Below are 8,900 nucleotides of genomic sequence, written 5' to 3'. Positions count from 1 at the left end.
AGGGGCTCTACTCTTACAAGGTTTTTCTAGTTTCTCTCCTTTTTGCTCCCAGTGAACAGACCCACTATAATTTCCCCTCCTTCTGACATCCCTGCTATGAGATACTACCCAACTAGGTACAACTATTTGGTTCTCTTCCTATACAGATGGGCAGTAAAATCTTCCAAACAACCCGACAATTGTACATTCTTTCTGATCTCTAGTTGTGGATGAAGTGGGGGTCTCACTAATATTCGATATAGATCTCAGTTGCCCTTCTTTCTTAAGAGGGCTAATTCAGGGCTCATCCCTTGTGGATTTCTGACTTGTCATCATGTCTGTATTTTTGAATGATAAATGGCCCTATTTTTCTTTTTTAAGTTTGATTTCTAATTTATGTTAGTTTTACTATTTAGTAAAAATGTATATGTTCTCTCATTCTTAGTTAACAAAGAGAAATTGATTGGCTACTTTAGGGTGAACTACACATTCTCTGAGCTGGAATCAGGGGAGCAGATACATTTGTCTTCTTCCTGAAGGCTGCCTTTCATCTAATCTTATTTGATTAGGAGAATTTTCAGAGATGGAAGAGGGAATACAAGTCTTATAAATCTTAAGGGCTGGTTTTTAGTTCTCAGCTTTGAAATGCAAGGGAAATTTTCACTCAATCCTCAAATAAACCCCAATGAGTTCATATTTTTTATTGTATATAATTGATTTCAAAATTATTATGTATTGGACATTATGGAATTTGGTACCTCCACCCTATTCATACATTGTCAAATTTGGAGCAGAAATTTTTATCTTCCCTAATAAAGATTGAACAGAAAGTGCTTCTCATCTATCTGTCCTTTATATAACAATAATGACACCTTCCCTAATAATTCAGTTTACTGTAAGAACATCTTTTTATGGCTACTTTTGCCTTTAAGTCTTCTCAAAGTTTAGTTATAATTTCAACTTTGTACGTAATCTGAAATATTCTGGGCTTAACTTAGGTTCTCACTTAGTGACTATTTTTTCTTTTACAAAGATGCCTTTTTCCAAGAACATTTTTTAATATGTCAGTCATTAGCAAATATTTTTCTTACACCTGATTTTTTTTCTTCTTGTGCACATTTTCCCCAAGTATTTTATTATTTCATTACTCTTCAGAGCCCCCAGTATTTTATTGAAGCCCCATTAGAGCTCTTAATCACTTCATATTATGCAATATTTAACTTGTAAAATATTACTACCATCAACTATACTGTGTACTCTACCAGAATTTAATGAAAGTGAAAAGTGAAAGTGTCAGTCACTGAGTCATGTCCTACTCTTTGTGACCCCACGGACTGTAGCCTGCCAGGCTCCTCTGTCCATGGAATTCTCCCGGCGAGAATACTGGAGTGGGTGGCCATAGCGTACATAGCCATTCCCTTCTCCAGATGATCTTCCTGACCCAGGAATCAAACCTGGATCTCCTGCATCGTGGGCAGATTATTTTCCATTTGAGCCACCAGGGAAGCCCAAAGTCATATCACTGCTTAAGTGCCTGCCCTTGTGGGACAGGAAGTTCCTTCAGCTACCATTTCTGGTTTTCCTAACCTTGAAAGAAATTGAAAACCACTGCCCACCGTAGCAATACTCCCAGGATGGACCTTCTTAAGTGCCTTGAAGCTCCATTTTAGTGTTGTTGTTGTTGTTTCACCGTCTCCTCCCGATTCCACTCCCAATAAAAAAAATTAGTATTTTCCCTGGGTAAGATCTGGTTACTCATATGGCCAGAGGCACTGCCTCCCTGGTAATTCAGAATGTCATTTTCTGAACCTATGTCATTGATAAGCTATTTAGTTACTTATCGCACTCTCTTCGCCATCCCAACTCAGTTCTCTGTGTTCTTAGGTCAGTTTATTCTCTTTTATTTGTGATGGAAATATTGGAGTATAGGTCGGGAGAAAATCGACAAGGAGGCTTCTCAGGTAGTATTACTGTTTTAGGCCTTGGGCTACTGAATGACTCGGGAAAACAAATAAAAGCTTAACACGTGGTCTACCTCAAACATGAGAGCTAGCATATCTCCCACACAAGGATTGGGAGCCAAAGCCCCAGCTAGTAATAAACTACTTGCCTTGAATTCTTTGAAATATCTTGGGGATATATATAGTCTATCTCAAAAGTTCACTGGCACTGGAAGTGGATGCTCAACCATTTCTCAATCACTCTCCATAGGAGATACTTCTTAAAATTTTATTTGGGGATATAGCCAATTAACAGTGTTATGATGCAGTGAAGGGACTCAGCGACACATATACGTGTATCCATTCTCTCCCAAGTTCCCTTCCCCCTCCAGGCTGTCACGTAACATTGAGCAGAGTCCCATGTGCTATACAGTATATCCTTGTTGGTTATCCATTTTAAATAGAGCAGTGTGTACATGTCAACCCCAAACTACCTAATTGTCCTTCCCCCTCATCCTTTCCCCCAGCACCCATAAGTTCATCGTAGGAGACACTTTTGAGGAAACAAACAATTGTGTGAGATAAAAGAGTACTTTCATGTTCAGTTTAAAGAAAAGAAGCCTATAGGAATTTAATGACTTCAAATCTCTAAATCACAAGTTTTTTCAACTGTTGTGAGTTTCAGCTACCTTTTAGAAGTTGACTGAACTGTTAACTCACCAAGAAAAAAGGCTCTTACACACACAACTTTTCCTACAACATTTCAGACATGCACCGACGCTATGAAACATATCTATCTAGCAGTCCATGAATCCTAGGATAAATGTATCTACCATAAAGATTTTTCACCTGTAAAAATGATGCATTTTTGCTTTGAGGTCATGAAATGTTGTATTTAATCCAAAAACTATTAAGTTATAGTATAAAAAAGAGGAACCATATTTCAAGCTGTGTAGGAATAAAATTGCTAGAGGCACACTTTCTTTAAAGGAACCTCATAGAGTCTGAAGTTCTTTCTAAGAGAAGAGTTTAGATGATTTTAAATAAGGCTGGTGAGTGAGCCAACCTCATCCCTAAAAGAAACATACTCCACAGAATAAATAAGCAATATATTGCTATATTATATTTTCTCTTCCTAGGTCATAGCATGCTAGGAAAGCAACAGTTACACTGTGGCTAAATGCTGGATTATTCAAAAGGGACCTACTCCTCTTCAGGAGAAATGACAGGAACCAGAGTCTTATTTTACAATGAGACGTTTTCCCATCAGTCTAGTCTACAGTAGCACACTTTGTTCATTGTGCTCCTGTGGTCAAGAAATATAGACTTAACTCACCAGCACTGTTTTTTGAGAATTCAGTATATGTGTATCAGCAAAATTCTTCTCTCTCAGGATCTGCCAAACACCATTATGTCTCAGTATCTTTTGTTTTGGCCAAAGCTTGATCATACAGCTTTGTTTGTAATTTTATTTCTATATATGTGATAATGTTACAGTAATAATCTACTGGGACTTGAGGAGGTCCAGGAAATAACACTACTCTTTCCCATCATTTCTGAATCAACTGAGAAATGAGTCTGCAAATGGAGGCTAAAATCCCAATTTTCTTTATAACAAAGTAGAAATTTTAGCAATTGGACTTCCTAATGCAGAAGCACAGAATTAGACTTCTTCCCATATAAATGGCAGCACAGTACACTGTCAGAGCCTCCCCAAACGGGTAAGTCTTCCCTGAGAAAAGCCACTCATTCCCAAGGGGAGGCTAGAGGAGACAGACACATGTGCTCAGCTTTCCTTCTAAAATCACGAATCAAGCAAGCTACTCAACCTCCCAGGAGACAGTGTGAATGAAGGCGAAGGGAAGGGTCAGGAGTGTGGTGCTACTTCAGTTCCGTTCCTGCGGAAGGAAACATCAGGAACATGGAGGCAGTTATTCCCCACCCTACACACCCCTAACAGTATCTAGCTTCGTGTTCTCTTGCCTCATTAAGTTTTTGGTTAACCAGAGGTGTGGTATATTAAGACAGTCCCACTTCTACTTTGATGTGGCTGCTCCTCCAATGCAAATCACTGCTCTGTTGAAAGGCTCTTGGAGCTTTGCTTGCAGACAGTTCTAAAATGGATCAGAACTGTGAGTTAACAAAATCAAATCTGAGGTCAAACTAGACCACAACTGAAAATTCATTTTCTATTCTTTTCTCCTCAACAAACTGTGTTTTAGCTGCAGTGTCCAAAATGACAGAGGTTCTTCAATGAGATTAAATTGTATTCTTAAAATATAATAATAAATCAGAGTCAAACGTTATGATATATGTGAACGACTTTATAAAATACTGTTAATTTAAATGAAATTACAGACTCCCAGTTCTTTAAATAAGAAACCCAAGGAGTCATGGGTAGTTATTGATTTTATCTCTAAGCACTTGGCAGAAGAAAATCCCATGACTAACAAACGTCATAAGTATATAGACCTTTCAGAAAACAGAGATATCAACTTAAATAACACTATGGCCATAATTAAGACCACCAATAAAAATTATATTTTAGGGGTTTGAAATTAGCTTTATAGCACATAGCAACAATTTCTAATGCCCAGTCTTAGAAGAATCTTTGTCAGAAATAATATTTGCAAGGACATGTTTTATATTACAGAATAATGTTAGCTTATCTGAAGCTCTAGGAGAATGAATGTTTTCTTATTTTCTTGCTGATATTTCTTCAGCTAACAGATAAGACAGCATTATGATTTTCAAGTCATGGTGCTAAAATTCAATTAGTTAGCACAGAGACAAAATTTAAAATCCTAAAGAAGGTAAAAATATACTCTATAACAAAGGTGGAGGCAAAATAAGGTTATTAACAAATGGAATATGTGACATGTAAGACTGAATACCTATTCTATAAAGCACAGTACACATGACTTAATATTATTATTTAATATTTAAGTAAACATTCATCACCCATGGTATAGATGACAGAGAACTAACAAGGTCATCACACAAAACTTCTCTTCCAGAGTGGCTCACCAGGTCAGACCACCCTCCCTGGACAAGTTCTTCAAACACCATGAGTTTCTCTGTTATTTGCCACAGTGATTCAGAGACAAACATGATTATCAGTCAAGCAACAGAATGAGGTAGGATGTGATTTTCAAGATATTGTCCCATTTACTTGCACAAATGTTTAACTGGTTAACCCCTGATGGTAGTTAACAAGGCACTAGGTATCACAGAATATTCTCTCCAACCAACAAACCACAAATAAACATTTGTGCTCCTGTAGATCAGAATAATTCCATAAATTGAACTTCAGTTTCTTCTTAATCAAGTCCACCTGTCTAAAATGTAGCTCACTTACTTCTCCCGCCCAGACTCTGACCTCAGCGTCAACAAGTCCACGGGGGCCCAGGATTCAAAGCCACTCTTGGATTAAATAGTTCACTTTGCCCCTCCGTGACATTTCTGGGCCCTCAATATGAAAATTTCTAGGTTCAAGTTCTAGGGGATCATTCCAAAACAGATATAATGGGAATGGCCTACTCCCCAAACACTGCCTATACCTATCAAGAAACACCTACAGGGAATGCAAAGCTAAAAAAAAATTGGCAGTAACGGCATATATATCTTCTAAAATTAAGCTAGGCAACATGGATTTAAAGACATGGAGAGCAGAGGGGAATTCAACCAGAGGCAGCTCAATGATAGATACCCACCACCAGAGATGAGAAAGGAAGAAGGAAAAGAAAAGAGAAGTAGAAATAAGTGGAAAAACTGGGTGAAAGGAACACAGGGGGGAAATTGAGAGTGTGTAGAAAAGGAAGTAGAAGAAGAGGAAATGAAGAACTAAACGTTAAGAAGGAATACAGTGTCTATAAACACCTGAAAGTAGAAGGGATCTATCTGATATATCCTAACTCCAAAACACGATTAAAAAGTAGGAGAGATTTAATATAAACATAATGACTTCCTAAACATTACAGTGAGAATAGAGCGTGCAAATTCTGAATGCTTGTTCTTTGATGATAGAAAAAGAAAAAGATTTAATGCTATTAGTAAAGGGACAGGTTGAAGTTGTCTGAAGGTCTATTCAGAAATATTGAATCTGTGCCCTACTCAGAACTCCTCTGTTCTCACAGGATGATTGGATCCTTTCCACCCAATTATGTATAGTGCTAAATTCCTACCTAAGAAGGAAAACTGATAGGTAGCATGCAAGAGCTCACAACCAGGCTCGTCTCCAGCATGCACCACGTGGGTCGTTAATGCAGCAGCAGCAAACACTGGGAGCCTGAGACTGGAAAGAAGTAGGATGACTGGGACGAGCTGAGCATGATGTTTCGAGTTATGCTAATCATTTTCGCCTAAGAGATAATCCTGAGGATTAGCATGTTTTTATTTTCTCTAAAGGGGCTTCCCTGGTGGCTCAGATGGTAAAGAATCTGCCTGCAATGTAGGAGACCCAAGACCCTGATGATGGGAAAGATTGAGGACAGGAGGTGAGGGGGCAACAGAGGATGAGATGGTTGGATGATATCACCAACTCAGTGGACATGAGTTTGAGCAAACTCTGGGAGATAGTGAAGGACAGGGAAGCCTGGTGTGCTGCAGTCCATGGGGTTGCAAAGAGTCGGACACCACTTAGCGACTGAACAACAACAATTTTCTCTAAAAACTCAACCCATTCATTGTTTTAAATAGGTAGCTCAGTTGGTAAATTATCTGCTTGCAATACAGGAGACCCGGCTTCGATTCCTACATCAGGAAGATCCCCTGGAGAAGGAAATGGCAACCTACTCCAGTATTCTTGCCTGGAAGAATCCCATGGACAGAGGAGCCTGACAGGCTATAGTCCATGGGATTGCAAAAGTCAGACGCAACTTAGTGAGTAAACCACCACCACCATACTTGAGCTTTTTTTCTTTTTTAGAAAAATACATCTTCAAGTGTCTGTCAAGTGCATCCTTGATATAATCTTCTATGAACTAACATCCCCTCCTCTGAAATACTCCACTCCTCTGTTTGGCATGGGTTCTGGAAATCTATCTTGTTTTTTCACCTCTGAATGCATTTTGACTAAAGGCTAATCTTTCAACACTGAGGATCCTGGAGCAGATACTTTACTTAACTTCAGCCTGATTAAACTAGAATAAAATATAGCCACCACTTTCTTATTTTTAATGTTATGATTCCATGGATGCAGCCTGTGGTGACTATGGTACTCTCACTGGCCCATACAGTGCCAATTACTTATGTTTACTTAAATTACAAAATATTTATCACCACTCACCCATCATGTACTATTATAGCTGTGTTTCTGGGATCAAGTGAGTACCTTGCATTACTCTACAGCTGTCTCTCTTGTGCTTTTCCTGTCCTTTGTCCTCAAGCATATCCAAGCCAGCGGACCTAAGGAATGGCAGCACCATGACAGAGTTTATCCTCGTGGGCTTTGAGCAGAGCTCCCCATCCACTCGGGCATTGCTCTTTGCCCTCTTCCTAGCCCTCTACAGCCTTGCCATGGCCATGAATGGCCACATCATCTTCATCACCTGGACAGACCCCAGGCTCAACAGCCCCATGTACTTCTTCCTTGGCCACCTGTCCTTCCTGGATGTCTGCTTCATCACCACCACCATCCCACAGATGCTGATCCACAGTGAAGAACCACATTGTCTCCTTTGTCGCTTGCATGACCCAGATGTACTTGGTCTTCTGTGTGGGTGTGGCTGAGTGCATCCTCTTGGCTTTCATGGCCTATGACCATTATGTTGCCATCTGCCACCCACTTAGCTATGCCCAGATCATGAGCCGGCAGGTCTGTGTGAGCCTGGTGAGTACAGCCTGGTCCTTTGGGCTGATCAATGGCATCTTGCTTGAGTATATGTCATTCCGGAATCCCTTCTGCAGAGACAACCACATAGAAAACGTCTTCTGTGAGGCCCCCATAGTGATTGCTCTCTCCTGCGGAGACCCCCAGTTTAGTCTGAGAGTCATCTTTGCCGATGCCATTGTGGTGCTGCTCAGCCCCATGGTGCTCATCGTCATCTCCTATGCCCGCATCCTGGCCTCCATCCTGGGCAGGAACTCCTCCTCTGGTCGAGGCAAGACCTTCTCTACTTGTGCCTCCCATCTGACCGTGGTCATCTTTCTCTACACCTCGGCCATGTTCTCTTACATGAACCCCCGCAGCACATGCGGTCCTGACAAAGACAAGCCCTCTCCCTCCTCTACACCATCATCACCCCCATGTGCAACCCCGTCATCTACAGTTTCCGAAACAAAGAAATGAAGGGGGCCATGGTGAGGGCCCTTGGGAGGAGCAGCCTTTCCCAGGCAGAGTCTGTCTAGTCGGAAGATGCCTGGAGGGGCAGCTTCCTTCTTCAGTCCTGAGAGCTGGATAACTTTCCTGGGCTGAGAGGCTCCAGGAAAGAGCATTCATAGGTTTCTTGGCACCATATCAGGCTTGGAAGATCCTATTGATATTTAATGCTCATCTATCTGATATACCTTTAAACACTGTGTTCTCTTGGACCTTCTTCATGAGACTTGGAAATCTTCCTGCTGACTAATTTTCTTCTAAGTTCTCACAACAGGATCTATAAACACTTAAGCACACTTAATTCCATTTCATTTTCTTTGCATAGCACTTTTATATGCTCTTCCCAGCCTGAGTTCTGCCTAGACATTTAGGAGTAAACGTTTTCTTTCAACTTAACCTGTTTTTTTTTTTTCTCACACTCCACTCTCTCTTCCTGAATCTGCCCTCATCCACTCTGCTCCTATATGAGAAATAGTAGAGGAAGAAGTAAGAAAAAAAGAATCGGGGAGCAGTGTTAGACATTAAGAAAAGAGAGCTAGAGAAAAGAAGAAAAAGAAAAATTAGGGATCAGCAGCCTAAACTTCATCTTGTTTGCCTCCAGTAGCCCATGAGGGGGAATTTGTGGTGGCATTAAATTATCAACACTGCATTTGGTGTATGTT

At 40.4% G+C, this 8,900-nt stretch overlaps 1 pseudogene; it reads left to right on the top strand.

Moving 5' to 3' along the window:
• Window positions 1-3,602: 3,602 nt before the first annotated feature.
• On the top strand, window positions 3,603-8,267 carry LOC120858081 (annotated as a pseudogene).
• The last annotated feature ends 633 nt before the right edge of the window (window positions 8,268-8,900 follow it).

This window comes from Oryx dammah, unplaced genomic scaffold (genome assembly GCF_014754425.2).
Source record: "Oryx dammah isolate SB20612 unplaced genomic scaffold, SCBI_Odam_1.1 HiC_scaffold_29, whole genome shotgun sequence".
In the NCBI taxonomy this organism is placed as follows: Eukaryota; Metazoa; Chordata; class Mammalia; order Artiodactyla; family Bovidae; genus Oryx; species Oryx dammah.
This window is presented reverse-complemented; position numbering and strand designations above follow the sequence as displayed.